Source organism: Pan paniscus, chromosome 14, assembly GCF_029289425.2.
Source record: "Pan paniscus chromosome 14, NHGRI_mPanPan1-v2.0_pri, whole genome shotgun sequence".
Taxonomy (NCBI): Eukaryota; Metazoa; Chordata; class Mammalia; order Primates; family Hominidae; genus Pan; species Pan paniscus.
In genome coordinates, this window is record NC_073263.2 from 53,782,135 (window position 1) to 53,807,281 (window position 25,147).

The following is a 25,147-nucleotide window of genomic DNA, read 5'->3' on the forward strand; positions in this document are numbered from 1 at the left end:
GCAATAAGCCTTCTTAACGGAAGATGTGGATGGAATAAAGCTGCCTCAGGTGCCCCCAACAGCTCCCACCCCGGAAACTTCTCTTGGCATTGTTGCCATCATTAGGTACTAAGTGGTAAAAGTAGCATTCACTTCCTCCGTGAGTTTGATGTCAAACTTTTTTTCTTATTTTGTTTTTTTTCAAAACTTTATTAATAAAATTTCCAAGTAATCAAAAAAGTTGAAAGAATAGGATAGTACCATTCATATATTTATCACCAGGCTGAAACAACCATTAATATTTGCTATACTTATTTATCAGGTTGAAGTATATGAAATGATAATAAAAAGGCCGGGCGTGGTGGCTCATGCCTGTAATCCCAGCATTCTGGGAGGCTGAGGCGGGCGGATCACTAGGTCAGGAGATCGAGACCATCCTGGCTAACACGGTGAAACCCCGTCTCTACTAAAAAAATACCAAAAATTAGCCGGGCGTGGTGGCGGGCGCCTGTCGTCCCAGCTACTCGGGAGGCTGAGGCAGGAGAATGGCATGAACCCGGGAGTCGGAGCTTGCAGTGCACCGAGATCACGCCACTGCACTCCAGCCTGGGCGACACAGCGAGACTCCGTCTCAAAAAAAACAACAACAACAAAGAAATTATAATAAAAATTGAATAGAAACAATTTCATGTAGTTCAATTTACTGTACATGTGTTGTTGAACAATTTGAAGATTTCTTTCAGATACACATGACACTTCAGAGTGTATCTTCTAAGAATAAGGTTGTGCTTCGGCCGGGCGCGGTGGCTCACGCCTGTAATCCCAGCACTTTGGGAGGCCGAGACGGGCGGATCACGAGGTCAAGAGATCGAGACCATCCTGGCTAATACGGTGAAACCCCGTCTCTACTAAAAATACAAAAAAATTAGTTGGGCCTGGTGGTGGGCGCCTGTAGTCCCAGCTACTCCGGAGGCTGAGGCAGGAGAATAGTGTGAACCCGGGAGGCAGAGATTGCAGTGAGCCGAGATCGCGCCACTGCACTCCAGCCTGGACGACAGGGAGACTCAAAAAAAAAAAAAAAAAAAAATGAAGGTTGTGCTTCTACAAAACACATATTATTATTATTACACCTAAGAAAGCAATTCCCTAAAATAATCTAATATCCAGTCTATGTTCAGATTTCCCCAAGTGCCCACAAAATGTCTTTTATAGCCCTTCTTTTTCTGATTCAGAATCCAATCAAGATTCATGCATTGCACTTGATTATGCCTTCTTTTATTCTACATTATCCCCCAAAATACCCTTTTGTTAAAAATGACATTGACTTTTTAAATGGATGGAGCCAGTTGTCTTGTAGAATGTAGATTGCCCTTTATTTTTTTCTGGACTATCTTTTCAAGGATGTTTAGATAAAACAGCCTTAGATGGTGAAGATAGCATCTCCCTCTGCAGCAAAGTGATTTAAAATGTTTTTATTGTAAAGAGCATATAAAATTTGCCATTGTTAATTGTAGAGTTCAGTAGTGTTAAGTATATTCACATTGTTGTGGAACCAATCTACGAAATGTTTTCATCTTGCAAAACTGAAACTCTATACCCATTAAACAACACCTCTCCATTTCCCTCTCCCTCCAGCTCCTGGCAACTACTATTCTGACTTTCTGTTTCTATGAATTTGAGCACTCTAGGGAACCTCACATGAGAGAAATCACACAGTATTTGTCTTTTTGTGACTGGTTTATTTCACTTAGCATGATGTCCTCAATGTTCATTCATGTTGTACCATGTGTCAGAATGTCCTTTCTTTCTAAGGCTGAGTAATATTCCATTGTATATTTACAACATACATATTGTATGTTGCAAATATGCCACATTTTTCTTATGCATTCATTCATCAATAAGCATTGGTAATGCTTCCATTTCTTGGCTATTGTGAATAATGCTACTGTGAACATGGCTGTAAAATATTTCTTTGAGATCCTGTTTTCAATTCTTTTGGCTATATACTCAGAAGTGGAATTGCTGGATCATATGGTTATTTCTATTTTTAGTTTTTTTGAGGCACCGCCATGCTGTTTTTCATAGCACTACACCATTATACATTCACACCAACAGTGTACAAGACAGTGCACTCTGTTGGCCAGGCTGGAGTGCAATGGCACAATCTTGGCTCACTGCAACCTCCGCCTCCTGGGTTCAAGCGATTCTCCTGCCTCAACCTCCCGAATAGCTGGGACTACAGGTACGTGCCACCACGCCCAGCTAGTTTTTTGTATTTTTAATACAGACAAGTTTTCACCATGTTAGCCAGGATGGTTTCGATCTCCTGACGTCGTGATCCACCCTCCTCAGACTCCCAAAATGCTGAGATTACAGGCTTGAGCCACCACACCCAGCGTAACTTGTATTTTTAGTAGAGACAGGATTTTACCATGTTGGCTACGCTGGTCTTGAACTCCTGCCTCAAGTGATCTGCCCGCCTCGACCTCCCAAAGTGCTGGGATTACAGGTGTGAGCCACCGCGCCCAGCCTCATTGTGTTTTTGGTTTGTATTTCCCTAATCATTAGTGAAGTGCTTGTGGGCATGTGTATATCTTCTTTGGGGCAATGTCTTTTCAGATCTTTTGCTCATTAAAAAAATTGAGTTGTTTTGTGAGCCATAGGAGTTCATTATATATTTGTATATGAACCCCTTGTCGGATGTTTGATTTACAAATATTTTTTCTCATTCTGTGCATTGCCTTTTAACTCTGTTGATTGTGTCTTTTCATGCACAGATCAATTCAGATTTTAACAATACATATTAGCTTCTATAATTTGATATTTGAACACTTTTTCTCACACCGATCACCTTAGTTTCTAATAATATCAAAATATTTGCTTTGTCCTAAAACATACACAAAATAGTCACAAAATCAAAGTGCTATCTTTACTACTAAAAATAAGATACAGTATGAAGTTCGATATGTTTTTGAAATTCTTTTTGTCCTTAGAATATACAGTAGTAAGATGTATATCTTACATAGTGTTCAAAATTCATTCCAAATTTTTGTCTCTGTGTGGCTATATTATCAATTCAACACAGAGTTTGGGTAATTTGTTTCAGTCTGTTTTTAATTTTACTGTTAGCTTGTTTTTTCTTTTCTTTTCTTTTTTTTTTTTTGAGATGGAATCTCTCACTGTCACCCGGGCTGGAGTGCAATGGCGTGATATCGGCTCACTTCAACCTTCGCCTCCCGGGTTCAAGCAATTCTCCTACCTCAGCCTACCGAGTAGCTGGGATTACAGGCATGTGCCACTATGCCTGGCTAATTTTTTGTAATTTTAGTAGAGATGGGGTTTCACTATGTTGGCCAGGCTGGTCTTGAACTCCTAACCTCGTGATCCACCTGCCTTGGCCTCTCAAAGTGCTGGGATTACAGGCGTGAGCCACCATGCCCAGCACTGGTTTTTCCTTGAATATGTAAAATAGTTACATGGATTAAAAAGAAAATCTCTATACAAAGATATATTCAGAAAAGTCTTGCTTCCATTCCTATCTCTTTTAGCCCATTCCACAAACTTCTACCCCAGAGGTTTTTTATTTGACCTTCAGTATACATTTATGCACAAATAAGCTATATATTTATATGTTTATATTTATATTCTTATTTCCCCCCATTCCTTACACAAAATATAAAAATACTGGTATCTTGAAGCACTTTACTTTAAATGCATGAATCTTAAACTCTCTTTCTACTTAAAAAAATCTGCAAATAAGGGTCATAATAACCTCATGAACTTAAGAAATTTCTGATTCTAAATGGTAAATTATGAATACCTATTTAAGATGGCAATGAAGGATATTCACTGTATCATCATGGAAATGTATTACTATCTTGCCTTTGTCGTTCTTATTCTCCTTCCCTGTCTACGGTAAATATACAGCTGCCTGAGAGAATGGATTTACAAGCCTATATTCCCATAGTACTTTGCTCATAAACCAGTTTCCCATTCATCTCATTGTTTTACAGTTATTTATATATCTTTTCCCCTAATAGTGTGTGAGCTCTGAGAGCAGGGATCATATATCCTATTCTTTTTTGTATGTAAAGCTGCATGCTACAGGGGAAAGTTCATTGTCTTTGGAATTTTGGCTCTATCACTTCCCAGCTGCATGAGTTTGTGCATGTTACTTCACCACTGTGGACTTCAGTTTTCTCATTTATAAAAAATAATATCCTATTGCAGGACTCTTGATAACACTAAATGAGACAGTGTAAGTAAAGGGCCCCATGTGTGGCCCACCATCCTCTGAGCTTCCAATGCTATGTGGCCAACATTTTGTTTATTCCTAGATTCAACTTCCTTTGCATTGTGACATTAGCTCTTTTGATAAATTCTACATATGTGTTTGTTTATTTTCTGTATCCCAACAAGTCAAAACCACCATGATATGCCTGTACTTGCTCTATTGAGAATAGATGTTCTTTCTTTCGAATTTATAGCAAAGATGGAGTCAGTGTAGGGGGTGAGTTGGTAACACCTGTTTCACAACTCTAGGGAGCAACATTCTCACAGACCAGAGTGAAAGATGGCCTCTGAGAGATTGTGCAACTTCACAACCTGGCTTTGTATCCTCCAACCTACACACCTATCTGTTTCTAAGCCTTTTTTTCCTACTTTTTCTTTACCTCTTCTACCTGTGCTTAGGAACTCATGCTTTCCCTTTAGCGTTGAGCTTCTTGGAGAAGTTATTTACTCCATTGCTCCTCTTTTATTAGCAATTTTCTTCCTCTTTTCCATTCACTCTTCAATTAATTGCAGTCTAGCTTTTGCTTTCCCTAGATTGAAACACATTCCAGAAAAATCAGTTTAATTTCAAACCTTTGCACTTGCTCACTGAAACCTTTCATCACTCTATTACATTGGATTCATACCTCTCCCAACCCCAATTCCATATCCTACTTACCTGATTTATTTTTCCTCATAGCACTTATTCAATACATTAAATATTCACGTATTTATTTGCTTATTGTCTGTGTTCCCCACTAGAATGTAATCCTAGAGGGCAGGGATTATTATTATTATTATTTTTTTTTTTTGAGACAGAGTCTCGTTCTGTGGCCCAGGCTGGAGTGCGGTGGCACGATCTTGGCTCACTGCAAGCTCCGCCTCCCAGGTTCACGCCATTCTCTTGCCTCAGCCTCCCGAGTAGCTGGGACTACAGGCGCCCACCACCACGCCTGGCTAATTTTTGGTATTTTTAGTAGAGATGTGGTTTCACCGTGTTAGCCAAGATGGTCTCGATCTCCTGACCTCGTGATCTGCCCGCCTCAGCCTCCCAAAGTGCTGGAATTACAGGCGTGAGCCACCGCACCCGGCCGGGATTTTTATTTTCTATTTTGTTCACTGCTTCATCCCCAGTGCCTTGAATAGGAGATGCACCTAATGGGTGCTTCATGCATATTCACTGACTTGAACAAATAAATGCATTTTCTTATCTCCAGATTCATTGTGTCCTTTTCCATGTCCTCCTTGACTTCTCAGGGACACTTGACACTTGCTTCTGTGAACTTCCATGACCACATTCTCTCTTGGGTTTCCTCCTGTTTTCATACCACTTTCTTATTTCCCTTTGCCAGCTTTTTTTCTTCTTACTCTTAAATATTGGCCATTCTGGTGTTATCCTTGTTATCTTTCTCTTCCAACTTTACGCTTTTCCAGACAAGCTTATCTACACTTGGGGATTCGAATACCATCCACAAGATGAAAATTCTCAAGCATATATTTCCAGCTCTTGACTTTGCTCCTTCCATCATTGAAATGGCCCTCCCATGTTGAATCCCAACACATTTTTTTTTCTCCCCAAACTGCTCTGTATTTAGGTTAAGCACCAACACACAACTGATTCCCCAAGTCAGAAACTTAAGAGTCACCTTGAACTTCTCCTTCCTTTCACCAGCACTCTGAAGCAGTAGGACATCAAACTGTCCGTGTTATCCCGGCTCGCTCTATGCCCATTGCACCGCCTTATCATTTCTTGCTTGTCCTGTTTCATTAATTTTCTAAAATTCCCTTGCCTCTGTCTTGCCTTCCTCTAATTCATCCCACACGTGGCAGCCAGAGCGTTCATTTAAAAATGCCAACCTGCTCATGCTTCTCCCCTTAAAGAGTCCCCGTTTTTGTGATTCTCAGCTGTCTGCAGAAATCATCCAAACTTCTTGGCACAGTATGGAAGGCCCTTCAAGATCTGTCACATCTTTTACCCTGACACAAATATTCTGCATATGGTATGGACTACTTATAATTCTTTAAAGAAGCCACACTCGTTCTTATCTCCTCTGTACATGCTGTTTCCAGTGTACTTTGTACATGCTGTTCCCAATGCAGAGATGCTGTTCCATGCTTTGTCTATCTGGTGAGCTCCTACTCAGGTCTTCCCTGATATCCCCAGGCAGAAACAGAAGCTTCCTCTCTGTCCTCTCCTACAAGTACCTCATTTACAGCACTGATTGCATTTGCAGGAATTGGTTTTCACATGTCTCTCTTCGTCAAGTATCTGTGACCCCCAGGAGGGAATAAACTTCATTCTAACCATTTTTTCGAACTTTTTTCTTGGCACAGAATTTTTATTCTGGTTTATTAAGTTGAATAATAAAAATACTACTCTTCATCATCACCTCACATTTAACATGAAATTCTCATTTAACATGTTCCTAAGACACTTTCTCGGTGGCCCAGGATTGGGCGGTTGCTATTCAGTGCAGAAAGGGAGATGTCATCTAAGTGTAGTGGTGGCAGAGTGTGGCTTGTCACCCACCAAGAAGCCCGAGTTATTGTCTCTTGGCCTCTATGGACTTTGTGAGGCATTTAATCCTTCAGGCTTCAGTTTCCTTAACTAAAATGAGGAGAGGAATAACCTGAGTTCTGAGATTAAACAGAAAAGTGGAACTAAAGTATCAGCCATACTCTCTTTTGACAACCAATTTATAAGCTTTACCATCCTAAAATAAGCTCTGTGTTTTTTGTGCAATTATAATTTTGTATATTCATTTAATGTGTACCGGAGTTGTAGGCAGTCATTTTATTATTTTTATTTTTATATTTTGTAGAGACAGGGTCTCACTCTGTCATCCATGCTGGAATGTAGTGGCATGATCATAGCTCACTGCAACCTTGAACTACTGGGCTCACACAGTCCTCCTGCCTCAGCCCCCTGACTACAGGCATGCGCCACCATGTCTGGGTAATTTTTAAATTTTTAGTAGCAATGAAATCTCACTATGTTGTCCGGGCTGGTGACAAACTCCTGGGCTCAAGCAATCCTCCTGCCTCAGCCTCCCAAAGTTCTGGGATTATAGGCGTGAGCCACCTTGTCTGGCCATAAGTGGTCATTTTAGATCATAAGCTCCATAAGGGCCAAAGGCCTTTTGACTCTCCACATATGGTTGAGTAGAGTACCTGCACTCCACATATATAGGCTGAACTGACTTGTATGGTGTTCAGAATAACTTTATACCAATTTCAGAAATACAAGATGAGAAGCAGATTATAAATAACAAGGAAAAAATGTTTTGCTCCTGGTAAATGAAAGGCACCAGTTTATCCAAAGGACTAAGAAAGGAAACTGACGCCTTGATTTGCTAAATCCAAATCCTTTTGGTACAACAGGGGTGGACAAATGGAAAAACCTGCCCTAGATGCCTTTGTGATATTTCGTTATGCTCAGAGTAGGTGCTCTATAAATACCTGTTGGATGAATGTTGCATGACGCAGTTCCTCTATAGCTTTAATGAGTTCCTAAGAGCAGCTCGCCATATCCCTTAATAGTACCTTTCTGCTGACAGCAGCAAGCTATGTATGGTGTTAGTACGGTTGCTAGATGATGAAGCAGGAGAGAGGTCAATTCTGAATAAACATCTAGGAATTTAGTAAGAGAAGTTGAGGAAAGAGCTGTATAAAACAGCTCTGGATTCCAGTTAATGTAAACTTCATTCAGTTAGGTATACTAACTTTTTAAAAATCAAAGGCTGATGTCTGGTTACCTGAGCACTGACTCAGGCCCACACGTGAATTTTGGACAAAACATTTTAATTTGAATTCTTTTTTGACGGGGCCGATACAATCCAGTTTTCCAGAGTTTCTAACACTCCCTATTATCTTGCTTTACTCATTTACATAACCTGTGAATCTCCTGAAACTTCTTCCTGGCTTAGAGGAAACTGAAACTAGAAAGAGAAACCTTTGGATGGCAAACTGGTCTAAAGTTACAATTTAGTCTTCAAAATTGGTTTAACCAAGCTTTCAGAGTGGATGGGCATGTTTCTTTATCTAATTTGTCTTAAAGTTTTGTTTACTGCGACAATCTGTGAAAGACCTAAAAAAGAAGGGCTCATGATGAGTAATTGTCCAGGGCCCCTTACAGATAGGCGTATTTTCATTAATTAAGAATTGTTGGCCAGGCGCGGTGGCTCATGCCTGTAATCCCAGCACTTTGGGAGGCCGAGGCGGGCGGATCACGAGGTCAGAAGATCGAGACCATCCTGGCTAACACGGTGAAACCCCGTCTCTACTAAAAAATACAAAAAAAAGCCGGGCGTGGTGGCGGGCGCCTGTAGTCCCAGCTACTTGGGCGACTGAGGCAGGAGAATGGCGTGAACCCGGGAGACGGAGTTTGCAGTGAGCAGAGATCGCGCCACTGCACTCCAGCCTGGGAGACAGAGCGAGACTCCGTCTCAAAAAAAAAAAAAAAAAAAAAAAAAAATTAACCAGGCATGGTGGTGGGCGCCTGTAATCTCAGCTACTCGGGAGGCTGAGGCAGGAGAATTGCTGGAACCCGGGAGGCAGAGGTTGCAGTGAGCTGAGATCCCGCCATTGCACTCCAGCCCAGGCTGATAACAGCAAGACTCCGTCTAAAAAAAAATAAAAAAAAAGAATTGTTGATTTTGTGCATTCTATGTACCAGCCTAGGTGCGTGGGAGGCTTAGAGAGTAAGAACTTACTCAAGAGTACCCAAGAGTCACTAAGGCAGAGCAGGGACTCCTCCATCTGCTGATCTGAGCTCCGTGTTCTATTCATTGCTCCACGAGGTAACACATGATTTTCTACTGTACTGGGCACTGAAAAGAAGGCTGCCAGGTACAGTGACTCACGCCTGTAATCCTAGCACTTTGGGAGGCCGAGGCAGGCATATCACTTGAGGCCAGCCTAGGCAACATGGTGAGATCTTGTCTCTACAAAAAACACAAAAATGAGCTGGGCATGGTGGTGTGTGACTGTAGTCCCAGCTACTTAGGAGGCTGAGGTGGGAGAATCACCTGAGCCCGGGAGGGTATGGCTGCTGTGAGCTGTGAGTGCCCTACACTCACTCCAGCCTGGGTGACAGAATGAGACCCTGTCTCACAATAAAAAAAATAAATAAATAAAAGAGAGAGAGAGAGAAGGAAAGGGAGGGGGGAATGGGAGCAAGTTCATAATTTCTTTCTTTTTTTTTTTTTCAGGCGGATTCTCGCTCTGTTGCCCAGGCTGGAGTGCAGTGGCACGATCTTGGCTCACTACAAGCTCCGCCTCCCGGGTTCATGCCATACTCCTGCCTCAGCCTCCCTAGTAGCTGGGAATACAGGTGCCCGCCACCACGCCCCACTAAGTTTTTGTATTTTTAGTAGAGACGGGGTTTCACCGTGTTAGCCAGGATGGTCTTGATCTCCTGACCTCGTGATCTGCCTGCCTCGTCCTCCCAAAGTGCTGAGATTACAGGCGTGAGCCACCGTGCCCGGTGCATAATTTCTTTTCTTTTCTTTCTTTCTTTTTTTTTTTTTTTTGAGACAGAGTTTCACTCTGTTGCCCAGGCTGGAGTGCAGTGGCATGATCTTGGCTCACTGTAACCTCCACCTCCTGCGTTCAAGCAATTCTCATGCCTCAGCCTCCCGAGTAGCTGGGATTACAGGCGCCTGCCACCAGGCCCGGCTAATTTTTCTATGTTTAGTAGAGACATGGGTTCACCATGTTGGCCAGGCTGGTCTTCAACTCCTGGCCTCAAGTGATCCACTCACCTCGGCCTCCCAAAATGTTAAGATTACAGGCATGAGCCACTGCGGCCAGTCACAAATTCATAATTTCTAAATGAGCAGCCTAAAAAAGGTCTGCTGCAAGATTATAATGAAATAAAAATAAGTAACATTTATTGAGTGCCTACTATATGCTGACATTGTCTTAAGTGCTTACATGTATTAAATTAACTCACTTAATTCTCACATCCACTCTATAAGGTATTATTCTCATTTACAGATGAAGAAAGTGAAGTACAAAGAAGTTAAATAAGTTCTTTGCCCAAGTTAAGGAATGGTTGAACCAAGATTTGAACCCAGGCAGTCCAGCTCCAAAGTTTACATATACATAAGCTATGTTGTAGCTATTTGCCTTTTATTTCATGGAGGGTGGAGAGGAGGAGAGGTTGGAGACAGTAAATTAAATTCTACCCTGCATTTAAAATTCAATGAAATATTTCTGCTTAAAAGTCAATGATGTAATCTTTATTGGTATTCTCCTTGACATTCATCATTTTTTTGCTATAGCATCCCATTATACAAATGTTCAATTCTTTTGGAGAGCTCTGGAACTGTAAATTATTTTTTGAAGCTAATTAGATGGAGACAGGCTTTGTTTATTAGAAAAACAAGAGAAAAACCATGGGATATGCAGTTTTCAGTAGAAAAGTCACAGCCCCTCTTCCACAAAGCCACCATCTGTTTCTACTCTACCATCACAGAATCCAGATGTTCTCACCCTCCTAGCGAATGCTTTCCAATTGGAACTTCTTGTTCAAGCAAATCAAAGCAGAGCCAAGTTTTCTGTAGGCTGGACTTTGGCTTGTTTTGAGCCATCCATTATGAAAAAAGTGCAAGGCAATTCTGTTGCTTTCATGCTGTGGTCTCAGTCAGCAACACAGACCCGTCATTTATTATATTGAACTTCAGTTTTTGTATCTCAAGGGAAAAAAATTTAAATTTTAAATCTCGGGTAGTATAGAAAAAATTCCTTCTAAAATATTAGAGGAATCGGGAAATTGCTATGGGTTCCCTGCCCACAGCTGTAAAAATAACATTACGACAGGAGTGGGTTTTTTTTTTTTAATCTAGCTTTTTAAAAACCAGTTGATTATGAGGATTCATAAGGGGATATTCACAAGTAATGATTGTTGAAAGTTATATGAATAAAAAGAGGATAGACATTAGTGAGCAATTTTAACTTAGTCTCCATATATTTAAAATGTGATTGAAGAATAAGGGAAGCTTTCGAAAAAGAAAAAAGTTGCTCCAGATTCCTAACATCTTTTTATTTTTGGTATTCCTTTCCAGACTGTGACATTGGCGCATAATTAATGGATATAAGGCAGGACACATATTTATAGTGCTCAAGTTCTATTACTTAGCTTAAGTTTCAGGACCCACCTTGTAAGACAACTCATGTGAAGCAGGAGACATCCCCTTGATCCCATTTAAAAACAAATTTTAGTACAATTTACGTTTGGACAATTTGGCTATGTTCTAGAGTTCAAGAGGGTATGGTGACTATTAAACTCAACAACTGTTTGCTTCTTTTTTGTAGAAGTTGTACAGACTTGGTAAAGCTTATGTCTGGCAGTATTGAAAAAAAGCAAGGCTGGTAAAACCAACGGCAAAGCTAGGGGATGATTGCAAATTTTGGATGGGCTAGGAGCCATCCTGAGACGGTTTTGCTATGGTTGGTGGTGGTGTGCTGATGATAGGACATGCTAACAGAAGACAAGAAGGGTGACAAGATCCAGCTGCAAGTCCATATACTACTTACATTTAAGGTATTCTAGGATGTTAAAGAAAGAACTTTCCAGTGTTTGTACAAGAACTCAGGACCACTATTTTTATTTCTAAATATTAAATCTAAATGGGTATCCTGTGGGCATTGAAAGGTTAACTCCAAAGACACTGGTCTGCTTGGCGTCTACATTAGGCCACTGGTATAAATAATGCCAGCTAACAAGCGTTGAGGCATTACCATGTGTGAGGCACTGGTGAAGATATTTGATGTGAATTTAATAATTTAATCTTTTTTATTGTGGTAAAAAATACATAACATGAAAGTTACTATCTTCTTTTTTTTTGAGACAGTCTTGCTTTGTTGCCCAGGCTGGAGTGCAGTGGCGCAATCTCAGCTCACTGCAAACTCCGCCCCCCGGGTTCACGCCATTCTTCTGCCTCAGCCTCCCGAGCAGCTGAGACTACAGGTGCCTGCCACCACGCTCGGCTAATTTTTTTTTGTATTTTTAGTAGAGACGGGGTTTCACCGTGTTAGCCAGGATGGTCTCGATCTTCTGACCTTGTGATCTGCCCGCCTCCGCCTCCCAAAGTGCTGGGATTACAGGCGTGAACCACGGCGCCTGGCCGACAGTTACCATCTGAACCATTTTTTTGGTTTGTTTTGAGACGGAGTCTCACTGTTGTTGACCCAGGCTTGAGAGCAATGACGCGATCTCTGCTCACTGCAACCTCCACCTCCCGGGTTCCAGCAATTCTGCCTCAGCCTCCCAAGTATCTGAGATTACAGGCGCCCACCACCACGTGCCGCTAATTTTTGTATTTTTAATAGACACGGGATTTCACCATATCAGCCAGGCTGGTCTTGAACTCCTGACCTCAGGTGATCCACCCGCCTTGGCCTCCCAAAGTGTTAGGATTACGGACATGTGCCACCATGCCCAGCCCATCTTAACCATTTCTAAGAGTACAGTTCAATGGCCTTAAGTACAGTTACATTGTTGTGCAGCCAGTTTCCAGAATATTTCATCCTTCCAAACTGAAACTCCATATCAATTAATTCCTCCATTCCTGTTCTTAGCCCCTGGCAACCACCATTCTACTTTCTGTCTCTATAAATTTGACTACTTATTATACCTCATATAAGTGGAATCATATAGTATTAGTCCTTTTGTGACTGGCTTATTTCATATATATATGAATACACACACACACATGCACGCACGCATGCACCATTTTGTTTATCCATCAATAGACAATAGGTTGTTTTCACCACTTGGCTATTGTAAATAATGCTGCTATGAACATGGGTGTGCAAATACCTCTTCAAGATCCTGCTTTCAGTTCTTTTGGATATCTACTCAGAAGTAGAATTGCTGGATCATATGGTAATTCTATGTTTAATTTTTTGAGGACTCGCTATACTGTTTTCCATAATGTCTGCACCATTGTACGTTTCTACCAGCAATGTATAAGCCTTCCAATTTCTCTGCATCCTCACCAACACTTGTTATTTTCTGTTTTTGTTTTCATTTCTTAATAGTAGCTGAGAGGTTTTTCCTGACTCTAAATACACAGAGTTTTTTCCACACCAACAACCAATTCAACCAATTCTCTGGCACCAACTGGGTGTCCAGCAATTCAGGTCAGTTCTGATACGAACTTCTAAGATTAGCACAGACCTCATAGGTTAAAGACTCATTCCTATAAGACTGTCCCCACTTTGGTTGAAAGTCCCAGGGGTCACCAATATTTCTGACTGACCAGCTATAAATTTGGAATTTCCACAACTCCTCAGGCTTGATAATTCACTGGAATGGCTCACAGAACTTAGGAAAACACTTTACTAAACATTTACCGGTTTATTATAAAGGATTCATACAACCCAGGAACAGCCAAATGGAAGAGATGCATAAGGCAAGGTACTGGGTGGGGGTTGGGGGTGGTGAGACGGAGCTTCCATGTCCCCTCTGGGCACACTACTCTCCCAGCACCTCGATGTGTTCACCAACCCAGAAGCTCTCTGAACCTCATCCTTTAGGGGTTTGATTGGTTTCATTACATAGGAATGATTGATTAAATCATTGGCCGTTGGTAATTAAATTTAATCTCAGGTCCCTCTCCCTACTCCAGAGACTGGGGAGGGAAAAGGAGTGGAGGTAATGGGAGCGGCTGAAGTTTTAATGATGTAATCCCCTGGTTGGTTTTTCTAGTGACTAACCCACAACCTGAAGGTATCTAGGGTCCCCTGCTTTGAGTCATCTCTTTAGCATACAAGACAGTAAATTCCAAGAGTTTTAGGAACTTTGTGCCAGGAACCAGTGGCAAAGACCAAATATTTATTTTTTATTATACCATAGTAGCCATCCTAATGGGTGTGAGGTGATATCTCATTGTGGTTTTGGTTTGCATTTCCCTAATGATTACTGATGTTGAGTTTTTCATGTGCTTGTGGGGCAAGTATGTATATCTTGAAATGTCTATTCAAGCCCTGTGCCTGTTTTTAATTTGAATTATATGGTTTTATATTGTTGAGTTGTAATTCTTTATGTATTCTAGATATAACCTTTTATTAAATATATGATTTGCAAATATTTTCTCCCATTCTGTAAGCTCCTTACATGTCTGTTGATCAGGTCCTTGAATGCGCAGTAGTTTTCATTTTACATAGTTTGATTTATCTATTTTTACTTTTCTTGCCTGCACTTTTGATATCACATCCAGGAAATCATTGTCAAATCCAGGGTAATACAGCTTTTCCCCTATGTTTTCTTCTTATCGTTTTTATAGGTTTAGGTCTTATGTTTAGGTCTCTGATTCATTTTCAGTTAATTTTTGTATACGATACAAGGTAAGGGTCCAACTTCATTCTTTTGCATGTAGATATTCAGTTTTCCCAGCACCACTTGTTGAAGATATTGTCCTTTCCCCATTGAATGGTCTTGCCACCCTTATCAAGAATTATTTAATCTTTACATCCACTTTGTGAGATAGATGTCCTCAGATGAGGACACTGACACCCAGAGAGGTTAAATAGCTGGTCCAAGGTCACATTGAGTAAATTGTGGAGTCAAGATTATAACCTAGACTAAAGTAAAAACTTTTGTGCATCACAGGACACTATCAACAGAGTAAAAGACAACCCACAAAGTGGGAGAAAATATTTGCAGATCACACATCTGATAAGGGATTATTACCCAGAATATACAAAGAAATCTGAGAATTCAACAACAAAAAAGCCAAACAATCCAATTCAAAAATGAGCAAGGAACTGAATATATGTTTCTCCAAAGAAGATTGATAAATGGCCAACAAAAACACCTGAAAAGGTACTCAACATCTTTAATCATTAGGGAAATACAAATCAAAACTACAGTGAGCCTCCTCTTCACACCAATTAGGATGGCTGGTATCAGAAAACAGAAAACAACAAGTGTTGGTGAGGATATGTAGAAGTTGGAACACTTGTATATTGCTGTTGGGAGTGTAAAATGGTGCAGCCTTGTGGGAAAATAGTATGGCAGTCCCTCAAAAAAGTAAACGTAAAATTACTATATGATCCACTTCTGGGTGTGAATATATAAAAGCACTGAAAGCAGGAACTCAAATAGATATTTGTTTACCGACGTTTTTAGCAGCATTATTCACTGTAGGCAAAAGGTGGAAATAATGTTAATGTCTACTGACAAATGAATGGATAAACAAAATATGATATATACATATAATGGAATACTATTAAGCCTTAGAAAGGAAGGAAATTCTGACACATGCTACAACATGGATGAACTGTAAGAACATATGCTCAGTGAAATAAGCCAGACACAAAAGGGCAAATATTGTATGCTTCCACTCATATGAGGTACCTGGAAAAGCCAAATTTACAGAAAGAGGAAGTAGACAGGTGGTTGTCAGGGGTTTGGGAAGGGAAGAAATGGGAGTTCATGTTTGATGAGTAAAGAGTTTCATTCAGGAAGATGAAAACGTTTTGCAGATGGATGGTGGGGATGGTTGCAGGACAATATGAATGTACTTAATGCCACTGAATTGGACATTTAAAAATGGTTAAATTGTAACCCAGGCAATTTCCTCCACAGCCTACAGTCTTAACCACAGTATTATAGCTGCCTTTCTGGTGTGCGTCTTCTTACAGATTTACAACTAACATTAATGTGGTGGGTGCCCTGGCAAATCCACTGAGATGTCCTCTTCAGCCTGACTATATAGAGGTCCAGTCTGACTTGCGCCTGCTCAGTCTTTTGGCTTTGTCTTCTGGATCCCGGGAGCCTGAGGCAGGAGAATCACATGAACCCGTGAGGCGGAGGTTGCAGTGAGCCGAGATCGCGTCACTGCACTCCAGCCTGGGCGACAGAGCGAGATGCCGTCTCAAAAAAAAATTAAATGTGATAGTAGATATTGAGCATCTTGTAGACTTTTTGCTAAACATAGCTTTTAAATACACACATTTATTTTTACTCCTGCTGAAACCCTGCCAAAATGACAATAAAGAAATACAAAAAGGCATGCATGCCCAAGCCCAAGTAAAATGGGAAAAGTAGAAAACAGTGAAGAAAAAAAAAAAAAAGATGTCACCAAAGTGTTAGAGAATAGAAATTGAATGGAAGCAGAGCAGATACTGAATTAGTACTCACTGTTCCACTCTGACATGACCCCACTGATTATTTACAGGCAGTGTCTGTTCTGTGCTGCTGCACCCCTTGTAATTAAATATTTTCGTGGTCACCCCTCAACAGAGGAATGGTAATTGAGTTCGCAAGTTGAAACCTAAACCTAAGAAAGCTAAACCTAACTGCCTGAGGAGAGGGATGCCAAAGAGAGGGAACCAATTTGTTCCAGAGAGCACCGGGAAAGTTCAGGATTTGGTATCACCAAACATCATGCAGAGTTGGAGTGAGGAGGAAAGGCTCAAAACAGGGAGATTTAGATTCAGAATCAGAATTCTTATCTGCAACTCTGAAGTCAAATAAGACAATGAAACAACTCTTTCAAGCTGTAGGAGAAAATGTTTTCCAATGAGGTATTCAGTATCAATTAAACTATTAATCACAACATTTTTAGATATGAAAGGTCTCACAATTTTACTTTCTATGTTCTGTTTCTCATTAAGTTACCAGATAATGTGTCCTATGAAAATGGGAGACAGAGAGAGAAAGAGAGAGAAACAAATTTCTGTTGTTTTAAACAATCCAGTCTGTGGTACTTTGTGTTATGGCAACCCTGCAAACTAATACAACAGGGTTAGCAAACAAGCCTCAAAGTTTCATTTGCAGAGCATATCTTATTCTTTAGACTGTATATTTAGTTGGAAGCTTTGATAAGAGGATGATGGAGATTTTAGGAATGATTTAAGCCTCCCGAAACTGTCACTTGGTATTACCACTGGCTAGATCCCAAACTGGATGAGTCCAGTGAAATGAATGTGTTTTAAAGTTATTTCACATGCATAAGCTTGTTATGCAATATATTTTAGGGCAGTAACATCTCTACACCACTGTGTAGTAAAGACCTTGAGTGTTTCTCTATTTCATCAAAGAGGCAGATATGAAGCCAAGAGAAGTAGGTCTGTGAGCCCATACTTCTAATAAAGCTTAATAAGACTGGCTACAGTAAGATATCACTCATTGATATCTCATGTCTCTGTTTTAGGTCTGAATTTTTGATACTTAAAATAAAATGATTTAATGTCTTTTTCTACCTCATTATTTGCTTTTAAATTTACCAATTCTCCTTAGCCTAATTTCTTTTAGCTGTCCTGGAAAGACCTCTTTCAATAACTCACAGAAAAGCATCAGCCCCATCACCGCCACAAAAAATAACAAATTAAGATTTCAGAATTATCACTTGGTAATTTACTTGAATTTTTTATTGTTTTGTTTTTTACGATGAATATTCGTTTGTTTTTGTAGATGCCATAAGCTCAAATTCTACTTCCAAAATATGTTTCAATTTGCCCAGGTCTTTTCATCTCTACCCTAATGCATGTCCATCTCTCTGAAGATTTACTACAGGAGCTTCTTCTGTTCTCTTTCTTTTCTTTTTTTCTTTTCTTTTCTTTCTTTTTTTTTTTTTTTTTTTTGAGACGGAGTCTTGCTCTGTCGCCGAGGCTGGAGTGCAATGGCGCAATCTCGGCTCACTGCAACCTCCGCCTCCCGGGTTCAAGTGATTCTCCTGCCTCAGCCTGCCAAGTAGCTGGGATTACAGGCACCTGCTACGATTTCCAGCTAATTTTTGTATTTTTTTTTAGATGGAGTCTCACTCTGTCCCCTGTCTGGAGTGCAGTGGTGCAATCTCGGCTCACTGCAACCTCCAACTCCCTGGTGTAAGTGATTCTCCTGCCTCAGCCTCCTGAGTAGGTGGGATTACAGGAATGCACCACCACGCCCAGCTAATTTTTGTATTTTTAGTAGAGACGGGGTTTCACCATGTTGGCCAGGATGGTCTCGAACTCCCGACCTCAGGTGATTCACCCACCTCGGCTTCCCAAAATACTGGGATTACAGGCATTAGCTACCGTGCCCAGCCCCTTCCCCTTTTATATTTGCATTCCCTCCACAGAAAATAATGAACCATATGACTCTACTTCCTAAAAGTATTCATCAGGCGCACATGCTTAATGTGGCCTACTAGGCTGTTCTTCATTGGACTCCAGCCATCCTCCCCTCCTACCACTATTCTTTTCAAACACTGTACTCTAGTCACATGGTCTCAGGTTCTTCAATACACCAAGCTGTCTCCTCCTCAGGGCCTCTGCACATGCTGTTCCTCTTACCTACCATGCTCTTTTCTCCACTGTTTAGTCTCTTCTATAATTATAGTTACATTTCACTTGTTTTGTCTATAGGTTAGAAAAGTTAAAAGCCAATAAATAGCGTTTAAGAAATTATTTTGTGCATATGAGTCATTATAAAAACAAGTAGTGGTCGGGCGCGGAGGCGCAGGTCTCTAATCCCAGCACTTTGGTAGGCCCAGGCGGGTGGATCACAAGGTCAGAAGATCGAGACCATCCTGACGGTGAAACCCCATCTCTACGAAAAATACAAAACGTTAGTTGGGCGTAATGGCGGGCGCCTGTAGTCCCAGCTACTCGGGAGGCTGAGGCAAGAGAATGGCGTGAACTCGGCTCTTGCAGTGAGCCGAGATCGCGCCATTGCACTCCAGCCTGGACGACAGAGCGAGACTCCACCTCAAAAAAAAAAAAAAAAAAAAAAAAAAGGTAGTAAGATTGGACCCGTTAAATAAATAAAAATTCCACTCTGCCCGGGGCGGTGGCTCACGCCTGTAATCCCAGCACTTTGGGAGGCCGAGGCGGGCAGATCACAAGGTCAGGAGATTGAGACCATCCCGGCTAACACGGTGAAAACCCGTCTCTCCTAAAAATACAAAAAAATTATCCGGGCGTGGTGGCGGGCGCCTGTGGTCCCAGCTACTGGGCAGGAGAATGGCGTGAACCCGGGAGGCGGAGTTTGCAGTGAGCGGTGATCGCGCCACTGCATCCAACCTGGGCGACAGAGCGAGACTCCGTCTTAAAAAAAAAAAAAAAAAAAAAAAAAAAAAAAAAAAAAATTCCACTGTTAAGTATTTACCCAAGAGAAATAAAAGCGTATGTCCACAAAAAGACTTGTACTTAAATATTCATAGGGCTATATTCCTAATAGCCCCAAGTTGTAAACAACCCAAATTCTGTCAGCTGAAGAATGGATAAACAAAGTGTACTATATTGTACAGTGTACTATTAGTCAACAAAGCAAGAGAACCTTGAATACATGCGACAATGTGAGCCTCCAACATAATATATTGAACAAAAGAAGCTAGATAATATATTAATAGAAGAGTGCTTATGGTACGATTTTTTTTTTTTTTTTTGAGATGGAGTCTTTCCCTGTCATCCAGGTTGGAGTGTAATGGCATGATCTTGGCTCACTGCAACCTCTGCCTCCTGGGTTCAAACAATTCTCCTGCCTCAGCCTCCCAAGTAACTGAGATTACAGGTGCCTGCCACCATGCCCGGCTAATTTTTGTCTTTTTAGTAGAAATGGGGTTTCACCATGTTGGCCAGGCTGCTCTCGAACTCCTGACCTCGTGATCTGCCCGCCTCAGCATCCCAAAGTGGTGGGATTACAGGTGTGAGCCCCCACTCTGGGCCATGATATGATTCTATCTACGTAAAGTTAAAAGGCAAGCAAACCAATCTATAGCTATGGAAATCAGAACAACTATTGCCTCTGGGTGTGTGTGTGTAGGGTGTGGGCATTGGCAAGAAAGGGCGCAAGGGAACTTCCAGGGGTGATGCCAATGCTCTGTATCCTGCTTTGGGTTACGAAGGTGTATACATTTGTCAAAACTCATTAAACTGTAAACTGAAGATCTGTGCTTTTTATTGTGTATGAAATATATCTCAAAGAATAACATAATCTTATGTTTTTGTAACTTGGCTGCTCAAAAAAGACAGTTTCAAGAATCAAGTCCAATGAATCATTTTATTTTCTTTCTAGCTTCCTTCACTTCTCCTGGATCATACTCAAAGCTCATGTATGTTATTAACGAGAGAGGTTATCACACATGCCTCTCTATAGGACTCTTATTTTACATGTTATTTTATGATCTCACATATTTCATTTTCAAGCCTACATCAAATTAGAAGTAGCTGAAAAGTACAATGCGGCACACTGGTAATAGTGAGTAGGGTGATACCTTGACAGCGAAGGTGAAAAAAAAACACTAAAAGTATGACCTAAGAATTAAAAAAGAGTGTGGGCCTAGAATAATTGAGACATGAATCAGACATGGCTATACATTTTTCTAGACAAAGGGCATCACACTTTATAATAGGACTCATCCAGAAATGTTAAATTAAATGTAATATACTCTATTTTAAATGTGAGGAAGGATAAATACATGAAAATTCCACAGAGAACAGTTTAGAAAATATTTTTGTTTTGGTGCTCAAAGGGCTAAAACATCAGCTATCTGGATTAATCCAGGCAACAATTAAAGCCACTCCATGGTAGAGCCTGGCACTGGTGGTAAAAGAGCAACCTTCAAGAAAATGACTGACATTAAACAACTATGTGGAGCTTTAGGCAACTAAAGCGAGTCATGCAGTACCAACAGGTAATGACTTAGCACCATTACTGCCCACGTGTCATTCTCTTATTGCTATAATGATGCTGAGTAATTCAGAGAGCATGTGCTTTCCTTGAGTCACGTGGGTGTGAGCACTTCATAGGGTGAGGCCGTAAAAAGGTCTTGCTAGTTCTTCTGAAAGCAAACCATTCTAAAGGGGCTCTCAGAGAGTTTTCTGGATTATTTCTACTCTATATTTATTTTTGTTTTCATTTTTTATATTTTTTAGAGACAGGGTCTCACTATGTTGGCCAGGCTGGTCTTGAACTCCTGGCCTTAAGTGATCCTCCTACCTCGGTGTCCCAAAGCACTAGGATTGCAGGAATAAGCCACCATGCTGGGCCAATTTTTTTGTTTGGTTGTTTTAAGAGATGAGGTCTCACTTTGTCACCCAGCCTGGAATGCAGTGGTAGATCATAGCCCCCTGCAGCCTCGAATTCCTGGGTTTAAGCAATCCTCCTGTCTCAGCCTCCCAGTTAGCTAGGACTACAGGCCCAAGCCACCACACTCAGCTCAGCTCTCTGAAGATTTGATCATAGAAATTTTCCAGTAAACTTGAAAAAATAAAAGAAAAAAAACTAATTAAACTTCCTATAACAAACACTGTACAAGGAGAGGTAAAGTATTAAAGACACTTTGTTGTGTTGAAGAAGAAGCATGATAAGTAGAATTTTGAAATAAGAGAAAAAGGTGGAATGGCCAAGAGGAAGAGGTCTTCTGATTTTAAAGACTAAAGAAAATCTTGCTGAAATTAGATAGCCTAATGAAAAGGAGAACACTCCTAGTTTGAGGTATTGCATCCCTGAACTCAGATTTCTATTTTAATTAGATGCTGTGTTTCTGTAGGGATGAAGGCCCCATGGAAGAATTCTCACAGGGAGGCAGATGCTGTTGGAAGGAGAGAGCCTGGAATGTCCGTAGCGGTCAAGAGAAATGTGTATGTGGGCGTGTGGGAGGGTATCAAGGGAAGTGATCACTGCCAAGCTGATTTATTTTTTAACTGCCAAAGCATTCCCGGGATATTCTTCCTGGTTGCTAGGATTAGAGAGCTGGTAAGTTTCAACAATACGTCTATCTATTCCAAGTACAAGCATTTTTTTGGTAAACATATTTTTAATCCTAAAAAGACAACGATAAGATTAAGGAAACTTTCAAACAAAATGACCACTCATAATTCCACTACTCTTTAGTAGGTGATATTGTATTTTTGTGTTTTCTTCTAGTCTAAACACTCTCTTTAACAAGACTTTTAGGAGAATTTTCTGTTGTCATAATATCTGTTAAAGCAGCTTCTAACACCCAACAAGCTGGGAATAATTCTACAGTCCTGCATCACTCTGCATTTAGGTGGAAAGTTGAACCTCAGAGATAAATTATTAATACCTGTAAATAAAATTTCATGACAATTTTCAAGATTCTGCATTTCCACAACTGCTGATCAGTGACTGTGTAGCTTGCTGAAGTAAAGGAAGGCAAACATTGTGGGTAAGAGAACCTCTCCATAGTTCTCCAGAAGGGGCCGAAGAGTCGTCCATCCTAACTCACTGTTTAGTAAGAAAATTGAGCCCCAGAAAGGTTACAGAGCTAATAAGTGCTAGAGCTCAGACTCGAACCAAGGTCTTAAAAAATAAAACTTAAAATTTTAAATAACGTGAGACTTATGGAAAAGTTACAAAAATCGTGCAGAGAGTTTATGTATAACCTTCACCCAGCTTTCCCTAATGTTAATAATTATGCAGCCATAGTTAAATGATCAAAGCCAGAAAATTAACTTAATTCACACTGGTACAATACTATTAAATTACAGACCTAATTTGAATTTTATGAGTTTTCTCCCTTGTGTCTTTTTTTTTTTTTTTTTTTTCTGTATGTTCTGATTCAGAATCCCATGTTGCGTTTAGGTACCACTTGTCAGACTTCTCCAATCTGAGAGATTGTCTCACACTCTGCCTTCTATGACCTTGACCCTTTTGAAGAGTCAGGGTCAGCATTTTGGGAGGCTGGGGTGGGTGGATCACCTGAGGTCAGGAGTTAAAGACCAGCCTGACCAACATGATGAAACCCCATCTCTATTAAAAATACAAAACAATTAGCTGGGCGTGGTGGCAAATGCCTGTAATCCCAGCTACTCGGGAGGTAGAGGCAGAAGAATCGCTTGGACCAGGAGGCAGAGATTGTAGTGAGCCAAGATGGTGCCACTGCACTCCAGCCTGGGCGATGGAGTGAGACTCTGTCTCAAAAAAAAAAAAAAAAAAAAAAAAAAAAAGATTAAAAAAAAAAACGATGGCATCTGGCAAGTCTCTCCACTGTACACCTACTATGTTTTCTTTTGTGATTGACAGATATCTTGGAGGAGATACACTGAGACTATGCTAATATCCTGTTTTACCTCAAACTTTCACCCAATGATTTTAGACTACCAGTAGATCTTGTCTGCAACAATTATTATTGTGCTGTCCACCCAACAGTGACTTTGTATTTTCCTCATTTCTCCTGCATTCATTAATTACAATTCTCCTGTAAGGTAGAAGTATCACTTCTCCCCCATTTATTTATGTATTTATTCATTCACTTATTTATTTATACTGATATATATGGACTGATGGATATTTATTTTATTCCACTAGTTTAGAATCAAATATTGTCATTATTTTCTTGGTCAAACTGTTCCGACTTTGGCCATTGGAAACTCCAATGGTGGGCTCTTCATCCTTTTGACTCTGTCACTGGGGGGTAGCTGTTGTTGTTTTGAGTCCTTCCTTATTTTCTGATATCACAAGATTTTCATGCTCAATTAGATTTTCCCTGACCCAGACCTGGAATCAACCACTTTTCCAAGGAACTCTATGAACCAAGACCTTCTAATGTAAACCTCTTGTGCTCCTTCCATTGGCTCACGTTATATCTGAAACAATTTAGACTTGAACCCTGTACAAAGTTTTTCAAAAATATACTGCAAAGACAGGTGGAGTCTGCACTTGTTGAGCTTGTTCCAGTCGTCAAACATAGTTTATGTTACTCCCAGTGCTCCTCTGTCCACCCTGTTTGTACCACCAGCATGATCCAGACATGAGGAAGATGAGAAGCTAATGGAAGTAGATTAAAGCGTAGACAAGGGTATAGATGTAAACAGAGGTGATGTGGATATAGATGACGACATGGATAGGGAGGCTGGGAGAATCTCTAGATGGAACTCAAATATGCACAGCTAAATTCTTTTTTCTTCATCACTATGCAAATAAAAAACACAAAGCTTTTAAAAGCAAGTCCAAAATTTTTGAAGTTTACATTTTTCTGGCTCTTTTTGACTCTGCCTGTAGGGAAAGTGCTCTCTGTGACTTCAACTTTTCTTCTCTCTCTCCTCCCACCTCAAGTTGCCTCTGTCAGCTGTCTGGGCTGGTTTATGGGGTCATGGCAAAACTGCTTCTCCATGAGTCTCACACACTCACTGGGTGTGTATTATTATATGCCCTGTGTTAGGGATGAATAAAATTAAACACATGAATGTTAGATAAGAACCGAGTTAAATTCACGGAAATTAAGAGAAAGACTGGAAACAAACAAAAAAACTCTAGATTTCCAATCTTTCCATAAATAATAGGACTTTACAAAAAAAAAACCTAGAAGAACTATTCCAAATAGATGAGTATGAAATGTCTGCAGTAAGTCCTATCTTCCATTTCAGAATCCAAGAACACTCGAGAGTAACAACTGCACAGTTTCCTGGGGTATGTTATGAGCACAGGATTGTTTTTCTGCTTTATGAACAGTAATTCCATACATTTTCTATAAAGATGACACTATACTTTTTCTATATCCTTGTCAGTGTGTGTGCATGTATGTGCATGGTGTGTGTCTTTGACAGAGATAGAGGAAAAGGGGGAAAGAGAGAGAGATAATGTACTAGTTTCTTATTTTTACAGGAAATTTAAGACATGTCAGCACAAATCTAGACTGAGATTGACTCATTTGGCAGGAAGAATATGTCTACATGCCAGAGTAAGCAGAAAATGGGGTGAGATCTCAAGAAAAGGGAGTGGGAAGGCAGTTTACAATTTAAGATATGAATAAAGGTGGCTTATTAAAATTATTTTCAGCCGGGAAGAGGGGGGTGGCTCACACCTGCACTTTGGGAGGCCAAGACGGGCGGATCACAAGGTCAGGAGATCGAGACCATCCTGGCTAACACTGTGAAACCCCGTCTCTACTAAAAATACAAAAGAACTTAGCTGAGCTTGGTGGCGAGCACCTTT

At 40.5% G+C, this 25,147-nt stretch overlaps 1 long non-coding RNA gene across 1 annotated transcript; it reads left to right on the forward strand.

Moving 5' to 3' along the window:
* Positions 1 to 21,754: 21,754 nt before the first annotated feature.
* On the forward strand, positions 21,755 to 24,896 carry LOC134728802 (uncharacterized). Its single transcript, XR_010109617.1, has 3 exons — positions 21,755 to 21,831; positions 24,580 to 24,622; positions 24,818 to 24,896. It is a non-coding gene; the product is annotated as an uncharacterized LOC134728802 (long non-coding RNA).
* Positions 24,897 to 25,147: the final 251 nt, after the last annotated feature.